The sequence below is a fragment of the Bos grunniens genome, chromosome 15 (genome assembly GCF_055505025.1).
Source record: "Bos grunniens cultivar Pamir isolate PY7600 chromosome 15, Bosgru_T2T1.0, whole genome shotgun sequence".
NCBI lineage: Eukaryota > Metazoa > Chordata > Mammalia > Artiodactyla > Bovidae > Bos > Bos grunniens.
This window is the reverse complement of record NC_141179.1, coordinates 34,402,778-34,424,557: the sequence shown is the minus strand read 5'-3', so window position 1 is coordinate 34,424,557 and position 21,780 is coordinate 34,402,778. Positions and strand designations below refer to the sequence as shown.

At 45.4% G+C, this 21,780-nt stretch overlaps 1 long non-coding RNA gene across 1 annotated transcript in view; it reads right to left on the bottom strand.

The window, feature by feature from the left end:
- Positions 1-20,045, bottom strand: part of LOC147357637 (uncharacterized) — a 39,972-nt gene extending 19,927 nt beyond the window's left edge. The window contains exons 1-3 of the long non-coding RNA XR_015142004.1: positions 19,913-20,045; positions 9,521-9,599; positions 9,033-9,110 (exon numbers count right to left, since the gene is read on the bottom strand). This is a non-coding gene — a long non-coding RNA (uncharacterized LOC147357637). The remainder of the gene's footprint in view (positions 1-9,032; positions 9,111-9,520; positions 9,600-19,912) is intronic.
- Positions 20,046-21,780: the final 1,735 nt, after the last annotated feature.

Here is a 21,780-nt window from a genome sequence, read left to right as displayed (position 1 = left end):
AAATTGAAACTCATGTTGTTCTGAGATCAAACCAGAATTAGGCTCTAGTCAAAATGGGATAAAAAAAATTCCATGTGTTAAGTCTTAGAAGTAAGTGTGAGGAGGCAGGGCAGACACCCAAGATTGCTTGGGCCATCCACTGTCTAAGACAGATGAAGTGCAGATGAGGAGGCACATTTTCTCACCTCAATTTTTTCTGAATTTAATTTTTCCTGTATACAAAAGTAATTGTGGTATAAAATTTCAAGCAACAAAGAAATCAATGCTGTAGAAAGTAAAAAATAAAACAAACAAAATAACCCACTGAGCTGTCAACTAGTAACAGTATGAAGGTATATTTAGCCTGACTTATCCTTATGCTTTTTCTAATTGTCTATCAATCTATTTGGGCTTCCTAGGTGGCTCAGTGGTAAAGAATCCGCCTGCCAGTGCGGAAGATGTGAGTTCAATCTCTGGGTTGGAAAGATCCCCCGGAGGAGGAAATGGCAACCCGCTCCCAGTATTCTTGCCTGAAAAATCCCATGGACAGAGGAGCCTGGTGGGCTACAGTCCATGGGATCACAAAGAGTCGGACACAACTGAGCATACACGCATACATGTATACATAAATATTCATGCTTACCTGTTTTAAAAGAGCTTGTATTACATGTACTTATATATTACCTATGTATAACCATACACAGTGTGGCATATAAGTAAATACATAAAGACAGGTTGCCTTGTTAATTCAATATTTTTTATTTAATTATATTTTAATTAGTTTTTTGTCCTTTGACTTAAAATTTTAACATTTTAATCACTTATTTGTAGCTAAAAGAGTCAAGTTGTTCAACACGGCTTGTAATGGAAACCAGCAGTTTCCTGTCTTACTTCCCTCAACTCCCCAGGTCCCACTTCCCAAAGCCATTCAATGTTCGTCTTTTAGCTATTTGTTTCCATGTTTCTAGATAACTGACTTGCATTCTTGCTTTTTGATATTCAGTTTTAGATATTTTCTCTTGGTTTGCCACAGTGAAAGGGAGCATCTGGTCATCTTATACCTTCCCCTGCCCTCCCCTTCCTTTCTCTTTGTTCTACAGCTAAACAAAATATAGCTATAATCTTGGATAGATGACAGTACGATGTTCATGCTGTAATGGCTGTGGAATTATTGCTCGCACTGCTTTGCAGGGCACAGTGCTTTCATTTCTCTTGTACATTTTTTGTTTTTCTCAGTGTCAATAATACTGGTTCTTCGTTTGCATAGTTTTCTATCTACCTTGTACTAATTCATCCCCAAGCTCTTACCAGCAGTATAAATGTCCCCTCATCCTATCCACTTCTATCACATAATGCGTCAGTTGCCTGGGCCTCTTAATGACGTGCCCTCCCGCCCCTCCATCCTGGTTGTTCTCTAGATCTGCTGCAAGGCCAGCATAATGGAATCTGAAATCTCCTTTCACTACAATCCTGGAAACGTCCTTCTCCTATGTTGTATCCCCTGCTTACAAGATTCCATGTCTGTCTCTGTCTTGGTTTATTTCCTTATTTTGTTGGAGAACACCTTCCAGTAGCTTTCCAAGAGCGGTGCATGTGATAAAAAATTTTGGAGATCTTGCGCAACTGGAACTTGCATACCTTTTTCCAACCTCCACCTCTAGGATATGCCTGACAGTTTTCCTTAATATAGAATTATAATTGGAAAGAACTTTCCTTTTTAATTTTAAAGCATTGCCCTACTGTCTTCTATCCCAGTGTTACTGGATTTGAGAATTCCAGTGCCAATCTGATTTCTTATCCTTTGTACGTGACCTGTTTTTTTCCATCAGGGAACTTTTACAATGCTCTCTTTGACCCCAGTGTTTTGAAGATTTACTCTGTTGTACCTTGGTGTGGGTCTTCTTTCACTAATTATACCAGACACTGTGGGCCCTCTCAGTATAGGAACTCATGGCCTGTGTTTCTGGAGAATTTTCTTGATGTTCCTTTGATCATTTCTTTCCTTCAGTTTTTTCTTTCTACAATGCCTGTGATTCAGATATGTGCCTGTATGCTCAGTCACTTCAGTCGTATCTGACTCTTTGCAAACCCATGGACTGCGCCCGCCAGGTTCCTGTCTTGCCTGGGATTCTCCAGGCAAGAATGCTAGAGTGGGTTGCCATGCCCTTCTCCAAGGGGTCTCCCTGACCCAGGGATCGAACCCGTATCTTTATGTTTTCTGCATTGGCAGGCATGTTCTTTACCACTAGCTCCACCTGGGAAGCCTTGTCACGTAATGGGTCATCCCCAAACTCACTGGTTGTTAGTAATAATCATTTATTTCTCACTCATGAGTCTTCCTATGGCAGGCCTGCGGGATGACTGCTGTGTCTCTGCTCTGTATGTTTCTCAGTCTTCTGGGACCAACCAGCTCACCAGGAATATGTCCTCCTGTTGACAGCAAAGCTCAAGATCCCCCACTTCCACTTCCTCTGCATAAAATCTCATTTCACTCTTTTCTTCATGTCACATCCACAGATATCTCATTCATCCAATCACACGACTAAATCCAGCACATTAGAACTGGGTTGTCCTCAGTGGAAGGGAGAAAGGGTAACATCTTTGCTGAACAGTGAACCAGACTTCTGTATTATTCTCCCATGTTTGTTTTGGTTTCTGCCTTTCATGTTAGAAGCTTTTCTAAAATCTTTGGTGAGCCCTGCCAGGGGTGCTCACACTTAAGAGTGAAGCACAGGGAATTCCCTGGGGTCTACTGTTTAGAACTCCATGCTTTCACTGCTGAAGGCCTGGGTTCGATCCCTCATCAGAGAACTAAGATCCCACAGACTGCATGGTGCAGACTGCCCCCCCACCCACCCCCAAAAAGAGCGTGAAGCACAGAAAAACCAATTGGGAGGCTCTATGGAAAAGGGTTGGGCTTGCTGATTCTGTAGGATACTGTTTCTGGGCTGTTTCACTGGGAACCACCGCCAGTAAGTATCAGTAGATCTTGGCCCTTGAGTAGCTCCATTTCTGAGAGAGGATTCTTCCAGTATCCCACCCTGAGGACAACACTGGCCTTCAGCAGTCTGGGGGTAAGTGAAAGAAGGGGTTCAGGGAATCTCAGTATGTTGGTGAATCCTGGTTCTCAGGATGATTCTCCTGCCTCTGCTTTGCCTGGTACCCCTAATTAGAGAATGGCTCTGGTTCAGCCTCTTCAGAAAGTAAACCCTTAGGGCTTTGCTGTTTGGAAAAGGGGAAGTCACTTGTAGGTCTGAGTGGAAGTGAGAACCTGGGGTCTACCTGCTTTTTATATAGAGTTTCAACAAATTCTCCACTTTGTAGATCACCCTGGACACCCACCCTAGAAGTGCCATATGCTGCCCATTTCTGCCCCATTCTGGAGCTCCACGGCATGAATGTCCTAACTTCTGGGCTCCTCCTACTACAAATTTAAAATTTAGCTTGACCTAGTATATGAAATCAGCCAGCAGCTTTCCCTGGTGGCTCAGATGGTAAAAGAATCTGCCTGTAGTGCAGGAGACCCAGGTTTGAACCCTGGGCTGGGAAGATCCCCTGGAGGAGGAAGTGGCAACCTACTCCAGTATTCTTGCCTGGAGAATTTCATGGACAGAGGAGACTGGCGGGCTACAGACCATGGGATTGCAAAGAGTCAGACATGACTGCGACTAACGCACAACCTAACCTAGCAACTTTCCACTTTTCAAAACCTTATTCTAATTCCTTTCCTACTGTCTTTCACATTGTGGTTTTCTGCATTTTCATACTCTTGCTGTTATTTTAGTTCAGGACAGAGTAGCACTAGCAGAAGTGTTTAACTTACCATATTTTACCGGAAGTCTCCCAACCTCTTTATATATATCAGTTCATTTCAGTTCAGTCGCTCAGTCGTGTCTGACTCTTTGCAACCCCATGAATCGCAGCACGCCAGGCCTCCCTGTCCATCACCAACTCCCAGAGTTCACTCAAACTCACGTCCATTGAGTCGGTGATGCCATCTACCCATCTCATCCTCTGTTGTCCCCTTCTCCTCCTGCCCCCAATCCCTCCCAGCATCAGAGTCTTTTCCAATGAGTCGACTCTTTGCATCAGGTGGCCAAAGTACTGGAGTTTCAGCTTTAGCATCATTCCTTCCAATGAAATCCCAGGGCTGATCTCCTTTAGAATGGACTGGTTGGATCTCCTTGCAGTCCAAGGGACTATCAAGGGTCTTCTCCAACACCGCAGTTCAAAAGCATCAATTCTTTGGCGCTCAGCTTTCTTCACAGTCCAACTCTCACATCCCTACATGACTACTGGAAAAACCATAGCCTTGACTAGACAAACCTTTGTTGGCAAAGTAATGTCTCTGCTTTTGAATATGCTATCTAGGTTGATCATAACTTTCCTTCCAAGGAGTAAGTGTCTTTTACTTTCATGGCTGCAATCACCATCTGCAGTGATTTTGGAGCCCAGAAAAATAAAGTCTGACACTGTTTCCACTGTTTCCTCATCTATTTGCCATGAAGTGATGGGACCAGATGCCATGATCTTAGTTTTCTGAATGTTGGTATATATATATAATTTTATTTATTTATTTAACTTTGGCTGTGCTGGCTCTTTGTTGCTGTCTGTGAAGGCTTTTTCTAGTTGTGCTGCACAGGCTTCTCGTTGTGGTGGCTTCTCTTGTTGCAGAGCACAGGCTCCATGACGAGTGGGCTGCAGTAGCTGCGGCTTCTGGGCTCTAGGGAACAGGCTCAGTAGTTGCTCCATGTGGGATCTTCCCAGATCAGGGATCAAACCCATGTCTCCTACATTGGTAGGTGGATTCTTTACCACTGAGCAGCCAGGGGAAATCCCAACCTATTATTTTTTTAACTAACCTATGAATCTAGAATATCCTTCCATAGCAGTGTAGAGATAACTTTTTGCTTATTATTGTTGGCCGTAACTCATTTACTCAATCCCCTCCTTATGGACACTTGTATGATTTCCAACCCATTGCTATTAAATGATGCATGGCGAACATCTCTGTGAACATGGGTGATATTTTTGAACAATGAGTCTGAGTGGTGTAATTGCCAGGGGTGGATCTCCAGGCTTGCTGCTGTCAGAAGTGTTTGGGGAGCAGCAGGTGCCTGGGCTCCTGCAGCTTCTGCCTGCACAGATCTGGTGTCCTGGGGGTTTGTCCAGCCGGTTCTCACTGAAACTTGATGCTGAAAAATAGCAGCCTTTTTTTTTTTTAATTCATGATGCAGATGGAGCCCTTGGGTCATTTTTAGAGCAGAGTATTAATCCCTGGGTTGTACTCAAAGCAGTCAGCGATGTACAGCTGAAGATGAGGCAGGGTCTCCACTATAGGAGTTTAAAATCTTTTGTGCTAGTAAGAGAAACACTAGCACCGAAGAGGAATCAGCTAAACTCTCCTTTTCTTTAAAGCTGGCACAGAAGAGGGTGATCACATGACAAGGAATGTTTGTTCTGACTCTCTTTGTAGGCACCTCTGAGCATCCTCACAGAACAAATGGAAGAGAAGAGAGAGAGTACCGATTACTGAAGCCCCGGTGAAGCCACGACCACACGTGTGTCGTTCGGTGACAACCTGTTTGTTCTCAGAAATGACTGCCCGTCTCTTCTTCCTGCCCAGTGACACACACCTCATATGGCAGTAACCTAGTTCCCAAGCAGCCCCTTCCTGGCCTGTGCCTTCCTCCTGTACCTTCCCCTGTCCACTTTTTAAAAAATAATTTTATTTGTTTATTTATTTTGGCTGAGCTGGGTCTTCGCTGCTAAGCAGGCTTTCTCTAATTGCAGCAAGCTGGGGCTACTCTCCAGTTGCAGTGTGGGCTGCTCGCGGTGATGGCTCCTCTTGCTGTGCAGCACGGGCTCTAGGTGTGCAAGCTTCACTAGTTGTGGCACATGGGCTCAGTAGTTGTGGTTCCAGGGCTCTTGAGCACAGGCTCAATAGTTGTGGTACACGGGCTTAGTTGCTCCTCGGCATGTGGGATCTTCCTGGACCAGGGATCGAACCTGTGTCTCCTACATTGGCACGTGAATTCTTCACCACTGAACCACCAAAGAAGCCCCCGCTCTGTCCACTTTGCAGCTGTCTGAATGATCCCTGAACATCTACCATTTGGGAAGGAAAGTGGATGAGACTAAGCTATTTAAATCTATACTTCAAACAGTGGGGACAGGAAAGCAGCTAAGAGTCCCAGCTAAGGTGCTGAGTAAGAATTTCTTTGCTATTTTTTTGGTATTATTTTTATTTCACTCTCCGACTTGGCCCCACGTCAAGTAGGGTTACAATGCAAGGACAAAGCGGAAACAAAATCACAAAGACAACGTGGGAACCCAGCCCCTAACGTGTTCTTCTCAACGTTTTAATTCCACGTGGGTCCATTTAACTCCATTACAGAGAACGATGATCTATTGCTTGTGCATTTTTTAAGATATTGATGTAATCTACTTATATTTAAAATAGAAATCACCCATATAACGGGCACATTTATTGAGCTTTTACGTGAATCATCTCATTTGGATGCTTTCCGTTCCTCGAGATGGGTATTTTTATTATGCCCATTTGTTACCCACAGTTTGTAGGTAAGGAAGGGAACCTAAGAGAAAGTAAAGACATCACCCACGGTATCACAGGCTAGCAAATCATGAGATATGAGCCTAGCATTCTGACCCCTGAGCTCATGCTATTTACAGAAATATCACTTTTATTTCTTCCAATTACTTTCCAGGCTTTATCCACACCCACACACAAATTCAGTTACATTACACCATACAAAGTGTTTGGCACTCTGCTCTCTCTACTCCTACTTATCATATCAAACTTGTTTACACATTTCCCCCACCAGTATAATTGCAGTTTGCATCTTAATAGGCTCATGATATTTCATTGAATCGTCATAGCATCAATTACCAAACCAGTTCCTTCCACAGGAGTTTTATGTTTTCTGTATTTTTGATTAGCATAGACAACACTGTAATGAACTTCTCTGGGCTCTCAGCTTTTACTTTAAAATCGTGCATTTCCTTAGGATAAATTCCCAGCAGTGGGATTTGCGCACATTACCATATTGCTTTCTAAAGTGTTGTACTCACAGTACTACCAGGAGTGAATTAGGAGACCAATTTCACTGTATCCTCCATGAAACTGGCCTAATGGAACACTTTCAAACAGGAATATAAAATAAATGGAGGGCTATTATGATTATGATTGCAACAAAAATTATTACCAGAAATGAAAGTGTGCTTGGAGACTTACGCCTCATTTTTCCCTGGGTCCCTAACCTGTTGCTCCATAACCTCATCTAAGTCACAAGTGACGAGTTTGGGCCCATCACAGAACACCACCAGTGACATGCATACAACTGGAAAAGGCCGTCTGATACTCAGATACCAGCAGCTGGCACTGCCATTATTCCTTCTCCTGACTTCCCAATTTCTATCTCCCTCTCATTCGTGGAAACAAAGAAATTGGGAGCATTTTTATTTCTACGTCCCCATTTCCTCATCGGTTCCCATAAGTCTCTCTTCCAATGTTGGTCCACCTTCTCCATTCCCAAAGCTACTAAACTGATTCTGATCTTTGTCATCACTGGTCTGAATGCAGAATTATGACAAGACTCCTTTCTTACCTGAATCCTTCCTACATACAGCTCCCCTCTAATATTCCTGAAGCACAGCCTCTGATTCAGTCATCTGTTGTTCAGTCGCAAAGTGGTGTCCCGCTCTTTGTGACTCCATGGACTGCAGCAGGCCAGTCTTCCCTGTCCTCCACTGTCTTTCAGAGTTTGCTCAAATTCATGTCCATTGAGTCGATGATGCTCTCCAACCATCTTATCCTCTGCCACCTCCTTCTCCTCCTGCCCTCAATCTTTCCCAGCATCAGGGTCTTTCCCAGTGAGTTGGCTCTTCTCATCAGGTGGCCAAAGTATTGTAGCTTCAGCTTCAGCATCAGTCCTTCCAGTGAATATTCAGGGTTGATTTCCTTTAGGATTGACTGGTTTGATCTCTTTACAGTCCAAGGGACTCTCAAGAGACTTCTCCAGGACCACAATTCGAAAGTATCAGTTCTTCAGTGCTCAGCCTTCTTTATGGTCCAACTCTCTCATCTGTACATGACAACTGGAAAAACCATTGCTTTGACTATATGAACTTTTGTTGACAAAGTGATGCCTCTGCTTTTTATTACACTGTCTTAGTTGATCCTGGCTTTCCTTTCAAGGAGCAAGTGTCTTTTAATTTCATGGTTTCAGTCACCATCCACAGTGATTTTGGAGCCCAAGAAAATGAAATATGTCACTGCTTCCACTTTTCCCCCATTTATTTGCCATGAAATGATGCGACCTGATGCCATGTTCTTAGTTTTCTTAATGTTGAGTTTCAAGTCAGCCTTTTAACTCTCCTCTTTCACCTTCATCAAGAAGTTCAAGATCAAATCATTGCTCTGCCTCAAAGTCTGTACCAGCTATCAGTCAACTCAGGAGTGGTGTCCAGCCAGATACACTGATGACCTAGTGTATCCAGAGTGTGCAGCCTCCTTCTGCCCAGCCTGGCTTCCCTCCACCACCCCCATTCAGTCCCCTGAATGCCTCAATCCTTGGAATGTGGTCTTGGCACGTCTAATAAGATGCCTCTGCCCGGCAGGAGTTATCTGAAAAGCTTAGGCACAATCCTCCTCCTTGTGTTTATTTATGTTCACTGCTTTGAATCAGTCTTGGGCTTGGGAGGGATCTAGAAGGTGTCTTATGCATCTTGAAAGCCACCAATGAGTATTATGACACAGCTTTTAAGTAGCTTTTCCGCCTAAAATCTCGCCAGATCCCTTTCCCTATCTACTCTCCACACAGCTCCTAGAATGATCTATGTAACTGCAGGCTGGGTCATGTCCCTCCCTGCCCACATCCCCCATCTCTGTAGGGTCATCTCAGGCCTTTGGGAGCTGGATGATGCAGGCTCATCATCCCCGAGCTCCATCCTCCTCGCCCTGTCTTCAGCCCTCTGCCCCAGCCTTACACACCTCCTTACAGATCTCCAAACGGGTGCTCTCGTGTGCCTACCTCCACTTCACCCTCCTGGCCAACTTCTGTTCCATGGCTCAAGTCAAATGCCACCTCCCCTGGAACGTCTTCTGAGACCTTCACAGACAGAGCTAGGCATTAGTGATTTCATGAGACCATCTACTTAAATTTATGTTCTCATTAGGTTATACTGATTGGTATATATACCAATATATGAACTCCTCTAGGGAAGGGACCATATTTGATTCATTTTGACGTTCATCATGTCTGGTACTGTTTTTGGTAGTTGCCCCCGGATGAAAGTGTAACCAGAGCCCAGCCTTCCCTAAAGAACTGGCCAGGTCTCCATTCCAATAATCTCGGGGAAGAGTCTAACTTTGTAGACTGGAAACACCTAGCTTGGACTCTAACTCCCATACCCACTCCTCTCCTGACTCTGTTAAGGAACGGAATGGAAAGTTCTTGGTTCGGGAATGAGAAGGAGGAGAGGCACAGAGGATGCCCCAAGCTCCTTCTTGTTGGCTCACCAATGTCACTGCAACCATGCTTCTTCACCCCGCAGCCGTAGTTGGTCTCAGAATGTCGACTAAAATACGGAGTCACACCCTGAAAGTGGAGAGTTATTTTATTTGGTGGGACTGCTTAGGACTCTGAGCCCAGGAGACAGCATCTCAGTAGCTCTGAGAAAATTACTCCAAGGAGGCAGTGGGGAAGTCAGGCTTGCAACAAGTTTGCAACAAAGGGAGAAGGCAGTCTGAACATCAAAGATCAAGTATCAAGTTAAGGAATATATTATTCTGTGTATGGGAAGATGCAAGCCTCTGGGATAACTGAATTCATCCCTTTCATATGCACCTCAGCTGCTGCTGCTAAGTCACTTCAGTCGTGTCCGACTCTGTGCAACCCCAGCTATCTGGGGCCAATGCTGTTTCCTTGTTCACCTTCTTGCAATCCCCCAGCTCCTCAGCAATCACTGTAGTGGGTGGTAGCATCTGCCGGATCGCAGGTTGGGGAGCCATCATTCACATTTGGAGGCCAGAAATCACTGATGGCTGTGACATTTCTTGTTTATTAATATGGCAGGAGATATTTTCTCACAAGAAACAACTGGCTCCATCTTCCAGGGATATTCCAGTCTCCCTGAACCAGGCTAGTGGTGACCCCTCAGGCATGCCTGCACCAGTCAGCTGCTCAACCATCTGGGTCCCCTTCCTTCAGCCCCTCCCGGGGGCTTCTGAGCTGCCAGCACCAGCAGAGAAGCCAGCTTTAGACTCCATGTTGGAACTGTTTGTTTGATTTGCTTTTCGTTGCCTTTGTTATCAGAATGGCCTGCCTCAGAGAATCCTGCCCCTCTGCCTGACTGTTAAACTAAAGAGCCTTTGTTCAGGACCGGCCCACCTGTGATGGCAGGAAGGAAGAAATTAACACACCCCCTGCCTGAGGCTTGCCATTCTAGGAGATGTTTGCAAGATTAATGGCCTTATGGCACCCCACTCCAGTACTCTTGCCTGGAAAATCCCGTGGACGGAAGGGCCTGGTGGGCTACAGTCCATGGGGTCGCGAAGAGTCGGACACGACTGAGTGACTTCACTTTCACTTTCATGCATTGGAGAAAGAAATGGCAACCCACTCCAGTGTTCTTGCCTGGAGAATCCCAGGGACGGGAGAGCCTGGTGGGCTGCCGTCTATGGGGTCGCACAGAGTCGGACACGACTGAAGCGACTTAGCAGCATCAGCAGCACTTTGCTTCCTCACCTCCCCCCATCTCTGGTCTATGAAAGAACCTGGCATCCAGACCCTATAAGATGGATATTTTGAGGCACCAGCCTGCCATCTTCAGCCGGCTCCCTGATTAAAGTCTCTTCCTTGACTCAATCCCTCATCTCTCGGATTCATTGGCCTGTCGTGCGGCAAGCAGAGCGAGCTTGTACCCGGTAACAGGAGCAGCGCCCTCGTGGGAGTCTGGGCTCTGCTCCCGGAAGCCCATCCTCTGGGCTTCTGAGCTCCAACAGCTTCAGTCTCTAATTGTTCCTGCAGCCGGAAGGGCGGCAGTTTCCGGCAGTAGCTCTGTCTGTATTACCTCACTGCCCTCCTTTAACTTTCCCTGTCTTCCTCTTCCTGTAACCCATTTACCATGTTGAATTATCTTTGTTAAAATAGGCGGAACCGTTTCTGCTTTCCCAATCTGACCCTGATTGGTACAGAGCGAACGGCTGCTGGGGACGCTGAAGTCCAGCTCAGTTACTACTTTAGAGTTACCTCGGGCCAAGGCGAACTGTAATACTAAGGATTGCCGTTCACTGAATATCAGGGCATGTCGTTCACCATGTGACAAGCCTTAATGCATCATAAAAGACTGAATATATAGGACAGTGGCCAGACTACATGTGACAGCAGAATTCCTACCCACAGTGAGCAACTGGCACAGGAAGCCAAATCATAGCCTCTGCAGTAATGGACCAGAGTGGTCAAGATTCGGTCACGGATGCCAGCTTCCCTAACTTTTGCCTCCACTTCCAACTCAGAACTGTTGCAGGAAGGGGGACCCCTTCCAGGGCCCGAAACTGGGCTCTTGTCTAACACTCAGAAATGAATTGTCCGAGGAGACACATGTGCTAACAAAGCAAGAGATTTTATTGGGAAAGGGCACCCGGGCAGAGAGCAGGAGGGTAAGGGAACCCAGGAGCACTGCTCTGCCATGTGGCTTGCAGTCTCAGGTTTTATGGTGATGGGATTAGTTTCCGGGCTGTCTTTAGCCAATCATTCTGACTCAGAGTCCTGCCTGGTGGTGCATGCCTTGTTCAGCCAAGATGGATGCCAGAGAGAAGGATTCTGGGAGGTGGTCGGACAGGTGGTGTCTCCTTTTGACCTTTCCCTAACTCTCCCTGTTCCTCACCAGGACCTCCTGTCGTAAAACAACTCATGCAAATGGTTACTATGGTGCCCGGCCAGGGTGGGCAGTTTCAATCAGCGTGCTTCCCCTAAGAGAACTAAGCCAAAAAAGCCAAATATACTCCCTGAACCAGTCACATCAGATGCCCCCTGATTCTAGTCAGCCCGCCTCCAGCTTCCCCCTAGCAACAACCTCCAACCAGAGCACACAGAATGTCTTCCCCTTTCTTAACTGTAAAGCTTTCCCACTCTCTGTCTGCTACGCATCTCTGCAAACTCACTGATGGTGTCTGGCTCCCCCACTGTAGCAAGCTCTGTTGGTTCTCATTTGGACAATCTTCATTTATTTCCACAATTAGGTTTATTTCTTACTATCATCCAGCAAAGCAAACATAATTATGTCCGTTTACAGATGGGGAAAACTGATGCTCAGAAAGGCCAAGTAGTTTCCCCAAATATATAGCAAGGCTGAGAAAAGCCTTGAGAAGGAAATAAAAATCAGTTGTGTAAATAGTCTGGGATACACTGAGCCCTCTCATTTGCTTCCTGGCCTGGGGTGTAGACTGTGGACCTGAAGATGAAGGAGGTGCTGCCACCTGTACATAATGGGGTCTACATCTAGGTATCAGTGGGACCAGGGATCTGAAAGAATGAAAGAATCAGAGGCCAATGCATTTTTGTGCTCTACCCACATGAGGTCAAAATAAATACAATTGTCCACATTCAAGAATAAGTCATCACAGTAACTTAGAATCTTGCAGTATTATAAGTAGGTGGCTGCCTAATTCACAGCCCTCCCCAAACAAGCATCTCCTGTGCTATTGTGAAAACACCTGTTTGAGGACCCGGAGAAGGCAGAGACCAAATCAGTTTTATTTTTTACTGTCATAAGAATATGATAGTAAGAAATAAACCTAATTTGTTTTTGAAGGTGAAGTGAAAGTCGCTCATTTGTGTCCAACTCTTTGTAACCTCATGGACTATACAGTCCATGGAATTCTCCAGGCCAGAATACTGGAGTGGGTAGCCTTTCCCTTCTCCAGGGGATCTTCCCAACCCAGGTCTCCCACGTTGCAGGCGGATTCTTTACCAGCTAAGCCACAGTTCAGTTCAGTTCAGTCGCTCAGTCATGTCCAACTCTTTGCGACCCCATGAATCGCAGCACGCCAGGCCTCCCTGTCCATCACCAACTCCCAGAGTTCACTCAAACTCAAGTCCATCGAGTGGTGATGCTATCCAGCCATCTCATCTTCTGTCGTCCCCTTTTCCTCCTGCCCCCAATCCCTCCCAGCATCAGAGTCTTTTCCACTGAGTCAACTCTTCACATGAGGTGGCCAAAGTACTGGAGTTTCAGCTTTAGCATCATTTCTTCCAAAGAAATCCCAGGGCTGATCTCCTTCAGAATGGACTGGTTGGATCTCCTTGCAGTCCAAGGGACTCTCAAGAGTCTTCTCCAATACCACAGTTCAAAAGCATCAATTCTTTGGCACTCAGCCTTCTTCACAGTCCAACTCTCACATCCATACATGACCACAGGAAAAACCATAGCCTTGACTGGATGGACCTTTGTGGGTAAAGTAATGTCTCTGCTTTTCTATAAGCTATCTAGGTTGGTCATAACTTTTCTTCCAAGGAGTAAGCGTCTTTTAATTTCATGGCTGCAATCACCATCTGCAGTGATTTTGGAGCTCAAAAAAATAAAGTCTGACACTGTTTCCACTATTTTCTCATCTCTTTGACATGAAGTGATGGGACCAGATGCCATGATCTTCGTTTTCTGAATCAGGGAAGCCCAAAAAATACTGGGGTAGGCTATCCCTTCTCCAGCGGATCTTCCGGATCTTCCCGACCCAGAAATCGAACCTGGGTCTCCTGCATTTCAGGAGAATTCTTCACCAACTGAGCTATGAGGGAAGCTAACAATGACCGCCTTTTATCTGAAATGCCAGGAGGACCTGCAGACACCTAGCTGGCCACCAGGTGGCACTAGCGCTGAGCTAATGCCGGCTCTAGCCTCCTGCTTGCCTAGCCCAGTAGAGAGGTAACCGCGTGTATCAACAGAGGCCAGTAAGAGGAGGTAAAATAAAAACTGGAAATAAGAGCTGGAAATAGGGCTGCTCTAATAATCCCACAGCGAGCCTTTTATGTGATTGCGACTTTTATCATTAATAGGGCATTTGCTCTGCACCAGAGGCCTGAGTTAGCAGTGGATTAAGAATTGAAACCAGCCTAATGTTTAAACTACTCAGAGGAAGGTCAGAGGGCTTTCAGAGAAATGACCTGAGTAATCTCCCAGCTGGATTAATGTAAATGAAGCTTTTCTTTGCTGAGCTTCGTTCCGCTGCCCTGGGCTTTCAAAATTACAGGTTTTCTGAGGCTCACAGTTTAATTACCTATTTGTACAAAAATATTCCTTAATAAAGGAGCAAGCCAACAGAAATGATGGCAACATTTTCCCAACTATGACCAGCTCCTGGAGGCAGCCCAGTATAGGTAAAAGAATCGGTCTTGGAACTGAACTGGGGTTTGGATCATAGATTTGCCTCTTCCTAAAGGCATATCTTTGGGTGAGTTCTTTAATCTCTTAGGATCCGTTTCTCTATTGAATTAGGTACACTCAGCAGAATTGTAAGGGTTGCGTGATGTGTGGCACCTGTAGACGCCTCGCACACTGCATGCCGCGTGGCAGGTGTGCAGTAAACGCGCATCCTTTCCCCGGGCACTGAAAGGCAGCGGGGCTTGGGACCGATAATGCAAGTGCACGCACTGTCCTTTGGCAGCCAAGCCCGCATACCCTGGATTCTGCTGCTCTGAAACCACTTCTCATCCACCATTCCATTTTGGCTTGCACATTTTGAAACGGCTGCCTAGGGCAGAGAGCTGTGTGGAATGGAGGGTTTTTCTTAAAAATGCAGATTAAGGATAAATGCAGACCTCTGCACCGTGGTCTGTGCTGGCACCTCCCACCTGGCTTGCTTTCCGAAGCCCTGCACTGTCCAGTCCCAAAGACAAGCTCTCTGCTGAGACGGGAGAGGAGCAGGGTGAGTGCCAGCCTCCTTCCTGCTTCAGCTTTGTCACTTTAGAAACATGGTGGTTGGGTTATGAGTTTGGTCAGGTTTCAGGTGGGCAAAACAGAAGGACGGGTGTGGTTTTCAAAAGCCTGTGGCCTCTCTCCAGGTCTTTGGGAGGTCAGAATACATCATGATTTCTCACTTCTAAATGCACAGCCAGAAAGCCAGGTGGGGGCCAGGCGCTGGGGGTCCGGTGTGGGGCAGCAGGGAAAGACGTGGACCTGAATTCTGCAGACACGGGGTCAAGACCAGTATAATAAAGAATTTGTCTGGTCTTTGTCCCAGGTTCCTGGGATGGAACTTTTTTTTTTTACATTTATTATTTGTTTTTATGTATTTGGCTGCGCTAGGTCTTAGCTGCGGCATGCAGGTTCTTTTGAGTTGTGGCACGTGAACACTTGAAAGAAAGTGAAAGTGTAGTCACTCAGTTGTGTCCGACTCTGCGACCCCATGGACTGTAGCCTGCCAGGCTCCTCTGTCCATAGAATTCTCTAAGCAAGAATACTGAAGTGGGTTGCTATTTCCTTCTCCATGGGGTGGAGCTTCTTAAATGCTTGGAACTGCCCGAGTGATAGGAGTGTCTGTTATTCACGAGCCCTTTGGTCACACCTGAATTTCTAGTAATGAGATGGGTCAGGATGGAGACTGGTTACTAGGAAGACCAACCACGTGACTAGAGGATTGGGACATTGAGCCTGGGGAGCAGTGAGGAGCTGGAGATTAAGTTATCAATCATGCCCAAGTGATGAAGCCTCAATATAAGTTCCAGACACAGGCTCAGTGAGCTTCCTGGCTGTGTCGGGAGGGTTACATGCTCTGATTCCAGTGGGAGAGGACACAGAAGCTCTGCATTCAGGACCCTCCACACCTCACTCTGTGTATCTTTTTGCATGGCTGATCCTGATTCATAACGTTTAGAATAAAACTACAGTTGTAAGCAGGAAGAACTGATGCTTTTGAATTGTGGTGCTGGAGAAGACTCTTGAGAGGCCCTTGGACAGCAAGGAGATCAAACCAGTCAATCCTAAAGGAAATCAAGCCTGAATATTCATTGGAAGGACTGATGGCTGAAGCTGAAGCTCCAATATTTGGCCCCTGATGAGAAAAGTCAACTCATTGGAAAAGTCCCTGAATCTGGGAAAGATTGAGGGCAGGAGGAGAAGGGGACAACAGAGGATGAGATGGTTGGATGGCATCACCGACTCAATGAACTTGAGTTTGAGCAAACTCTGGGAGATAGTGAAGGACAGGGAAGCCTGGCGTGCTGCAGTTCATGAGGTCGCAAAGAGTCCAACACTAAACGATGAAGCATAGAATTTTCCTGAGATTTTGGAGTCATTCTAACAAATTATCGAACCTGAGGGAAGCAATGAGAATCCCCAGGTTTGTAGCTGTTTGATCAGAAGTATGGGTGGCCTGGTGCTCCCCCTGCAGCTGACATCTAAGTAGGGGCAATCTTGTTTCGGGCCTTGCCTCTAACTTGTGGGGTCTGCTGTAACTCCAGGTAGTTAATGCACAGCTGAGTTGCAGTTCACCAGTGGGCATCAGAACAGCTCCTTACAGTGCCTGGTCTCTGGCAAGTCATGTCTGAGGTTCTGTTTCTTCATCTACAAAGTGAAGTTGGTGTGATGACTATTGGAACTACTCACAAGGAGATGGTATCAGGGAAAGCATTTGGCAGTCTGCCTGCTGATATACATGCCTGCCCCTATTCCTCCTGACTCACTTGGTGACCTCAGACAAGTCTAGCCTCCCTGGGCCTCAGTTTTCACATCAGGAAGATGGGTCTTCTGTTCCTATACCTTACAGAGTTTGTATACAGTCAACAAGATTATCAGTGTAAGAAAGCTTTGGGAAAAAACCCCATATTATTTTCCAAATAAAGTTTTTACTTCCTTTTCTAATTTCTAAACACATCACACAAAAACACCTGAATTTATTTGCCTTGAATTTGGAGTGTTTGGCAAGGTCAGACTTAAAAAGATAACAGATCACAAGGTAATAAAGGAAACTCATACCTGGGACAACTCAAGGGCTAGCTGGCCATCCTCCCTGGTGATAAGCAGGAACGAAGAGCGTGCAAGGTCTTAGTGAGCAGGTACTCAGTGAGCAGTACCTTATGCGGGTACTGCTGACCTTGAGGTACCACTTGGGGGAAACAAACAGGGGTTTTGACATCAAAAACCACCAAGAGGGGTGGTTAAAAATGGCAAGTGTTGATTTGCAGTGGATTTATTTTTCTCATGATGGTTAATGATTCTTCCCATTAACTCCAGGTATGCCAGCTAGTTGTTGCTTAGTCACTAAGCTGTGTCCTTTCCAACCTCATGTAGCTACAATATGAACCTACTAGTTACAGATGCAGATGGATAGGTTAGAGTGATCTAGATGAGGGAGTTTTCAGTCTCTTAGGAATAAAGTCCTTTCCTTCCTTGTTTCAGTTTGAGCCCTCTGATCAGCCAGGATGGGGGGTAGGGAGGGGTCTCTTCAGTTCAAAATGAAAACGCAGACCTGAAATAGGCTGCTGGGGCCTTAGCACGTGTAGTGGGGACCATGGTTTTCTCTCCCCTCCCTGCCCCCCACACACACGCAACCTGCTCCTCCTCCTTGTGGGAATTTGGATAAGATCCTGGTTAGTGGGATCTTCATGGAACCCCCCACCCACGGTGCTGTCCTCGAGAGAAACCCGGGGCACACTCTCTTCCTCACCTTCTACTTCAGTTATTAACAAGTTCCGCTCATTCTACCTCTTAAAGATAAATTTGTCAAACCCATTTTCTCTTCTCCAACCCTTTGGCTTTGAACCTTGTTCGAAGCCTTATATCTAGGCTGAGAACCCAATTTACCTTGGCCTTCCTGCCTCTTCATCCCTCTTGTTTTCTCTGCTACGACCCCCCAGCAACCTTCATTTAGGTCCTCGGGTGCAAGAAGCCTACTCAGATGATTGAGGATTCACACTTGCTGTTTCTTCTGCCCAGAAGATTTTCCTAACTTCTCACTGTCAGTTCCTGAATTAAATGTTACCTACTCAGAGAAGTAGCAACCTCTCCCATCACCTCTTGTTTTCTGCAAGACACTCACCAAAATACAAAACTACTTCTTTGCTTTCATGTTTCTCTTCCCTCCATGAGAGCAGAGACCCCAGCGATCCTTTTAAAATCACTGAATTCCGAAAATCTAGAACTGCCTCTGACACATATTAATTGTTAAATGTTGGATGAATGAGTGAGTGAATGAATAAAAAAATTTTTTAACTTTGATGGCAGACCTAGCATTAGCAACTCTAAGAGCCTTTATTAACCAACAAGAAAAATATGAACAGGCTCACAGAAGGCTGTGGAAGCTCCCAGGTGGGAACCTATAAAGCATTCTCAGCCCAGCCAACAATACTCAGACAAGGACTTTCCTTTCCTTTCTCTGACACTGAAAATGAAGAAGGATGTTAAGAAGCCAAAGGAAAGGGAGATTTGAGCCTGCAGATGGAATTAATGATAAAGACGAGGTCAAGAAAAGGAGGAAGAGGGGCTATGTGTGGTTTGAAATGACGAGGCTGAACCAGGAGGGGCGTTGAGTCACTTCGTGATGACTACAGCCCATCCCAATCAGAAAAGTCCAGGACACAAAGTCAGCATTGCTCACTCCCTGTCCTTGTCTAATCTCCCCTCCTCATCGCTCTCTATTTTCTTGTCTGTGGAGGAAATGAATAGAATTAAAGAGGAATCGGGGAAGAGAAAGGTGAGAAAGTAGGGATTTGGGGTAGGAGAGGTATATGGAATGATAAACAGCACATCTATCTGTTAGAAGTGAGGGTGTCATTTTTAATTTTTCTAAAGCAAACATATTACCAGTATAAAATTTTAAAATACAAATTTAAAAATGTGTATTAAAAGAACCTCAAGCGTGAGGTGCAGCAAATGTATTTGCAGAAACCCACCAGTTGTGCCAAACGTCACACATCCCTAGCAATGAGCACCTGATCCACACAACAGCGATGAGATGGTTCTGATCATAACGTTTGTATCTCCCCAAATCAGCATCGGCTAAATGAAAAGTCACATGGCTACAGAAGCTCAGGATAGGAGCAACGACAAAGACTAGAAAGGCAAACAGACTTGTCAATGGTGAACAATGACCCTAAGGAAGTGACAGGCTCCGGGCAGGATGCAGTGAGAACGACTGTCCACAAGGGGGCAGAGGCCAACCGATTGCAGACTCCGCAGGTAGGACCCGAGTGTAGCTCTACCGGAGGGGAGGGAGACAGATCTCTAGACGTGGATTAGTGTATGTGACTGCTTTGCTATAATTTAAACACAAAATACTGAAGGGGGAGAACTGTGACCATTTTCATAAGTGGCTTCTCATACGACACTAACAGCATTTAGTGTCAACTCAACCACAAACGGGAAAGAATCTTCCTGCAGTTCAGGAGACCTGAGTTGGATCCCTGGTCGGGGAGATCCTCTGGAGAAAGGAATGGCAATCCACTCCAGTATTCTTGCCTGGAGAATCCCATGAACAGAGGTGCCTGGCTGGCTACAGTCTGTGGGGTGGCAAAGAGTCGGACACAACTGAGCAACTAACACACACACACACAACCTTCCTGCCCATCATGTGCAAAACTCAAATGAGGTCTGGTTCAGAGCCATAGGAAGTTGGCAAAATGACCTACACTAAAAAAAAAAAATTCTGAATAGAGAGTGGTCTGCCTGTTCCAATGACAACTCAGTGACAGTGACTGCTCCCAAGGGAAGACAGGTCCCCTACTCCTCCAAGACAACGGAGCCCATCTGGAGGCACCAGAGCTGTGACTCTGAGGCCAGGATTCAGGACCACCTCAAGATCTCAACAGGACACAGGACTCAAGCTCTATGTATTCCCAATCCCCTGGTGCCCAAGACCTAGCTTGACAAAGAAAGGAAACAAATAATGTGACCAGACACAGAAGACCACGTTTACCTTATTTAGTTACTCTCTGGATCCATGTCCGTGGCTTATTTCCTTTAGCTGTATTTTTAAATAATGAAGATTGACATTCCAGCACCGCACCAGCCACACACTCACGTGCATGTACACACGCCCACCTTTTCCCTGGTTAACCCACATACACGTCATGGCCTTTATCTAGGATCAATAGATCTCAAATGTTGGTGTGCATCAGAATCACCTGGGGGGAGGGTAGGACGAACTGGGAGACCAGGACTGACATCTATACACCATTGATACTAGGCATCAAATAGATAACTAATGAGAACCTACTGCATAGCATAGGGAACTCTACTCGGTGCTCTGTGGTGACCTAAATGGGAAAGAAGTCCAAAAAAGAGGGGCTGTATGTATACATAGAGCTGATTCCCTGGTGGCTCAGACAGTAAAGAATCTGCCTGCAATGCAGGAGACCCATGTTCCATCCCTGGGTTGGAAAGATCCCCTGGAGAATGGAATGGCTAACCCCTCCAGTATTCTTGCCTGGAGAATTTCATGGACAGCGGAACCTGGTGGGCTACAGTCCATGGGGTCGCAAAGAGTTGAACATGACTGAGCGGCTAACGCTTTCACTTATAGCTGATTCATTTTGCTATACAGTAGAAACTAACACAACAGTATAAAGCAAATATACTCCAGGAAAAGTTAATAAAGAAAAAAGAAGCACCTGGGAAGTTTCTACAGCACTATTTGCCAGACCCCACCCTGGAGTTCCTGATTTAGTAGGACTGAAGTGGATGTCTATGCTGCTGGTTGGGGGACCATACTTTGAGAACCACTGTTATTGTTAACAGCACAGAGGGGTTTGTCCCTGTCTCCATTCACTACACATCATCCTGAAGCACTAGACTGCTCAGGAAGAAATACCCACCAAATAAGGAAAAGAAACTAATGTTTACTAAGATTACTGTATACTCTACCTTCATTGTCTCATTTTACTTGATGTGCACAAATTCTTGGAAAGTAGAATTATCCCCACCTTCAAATAAGGAAACAAAGGCTCCAGAGATAATTAATCAAGGTCATGCACCCACAAGTGTTAGAGCCCAGATGTAATGTGGTTTCAAAGATTATGCTGAGTATTCTACTTCTCATATGAAAAGTGGATGATCCAAAAGGAACAAAAGTGTGAAAATATTCAGCTTGTGAGCAAAAGTGAAAAAGCAGACAGTGTAAGAAGACACAATTAGTATCAGGAGTGGACATGAGGTTGCCCCAGTGCCCCAGAAGTACACAGCTCTTGCAAGAGAAGAACTCTCTGATGCTTAGATAAAGTAGGCACTCCAGTCAGCCTCAGAGAACAGAACATTATACATTATTCAGAATAAAAAGTACTTTCTGTTTTTGGCATTCTGAGGAGAAGTGGTATTTGTATAAAAGGTTGTTGGGGATGTTTGTTAAAAAGCTTTTTGCATTAAAAAAAAATTTTTTTTTATAGATCAGAAATCCCCAAGCTAAAGGCTTGATGAATTTAAAAAGTAGAAAAACAAAATGTGATGAAATGCTTAAATGCCCAAGAAATTGATTAACACCCCTTAGAGTTTTTAGGTTTCCGCCTCAAATAAAGTGTTTGCTTTCTTACACATTTCCTTTCTGTTTTATTTAGCAAATAATAAGCATTTCTGATTCTGAGACTTTTGATTGTGTGTGTTTTGCAGGGCGTGGGGTGGGACTGTTTCTATTCAAAGTAACGCACTGTCAGGAAATACACTGTTCACATGAAATAATCTTGACATCCAAAACAGACTAATAGTTGGAGTATCTTAGAGAGCAGCTAGACAGATTTTTATTAATAGCATAATCAATCTGAAAAAATCCAATTTCAGCATTGATTTGGTTTC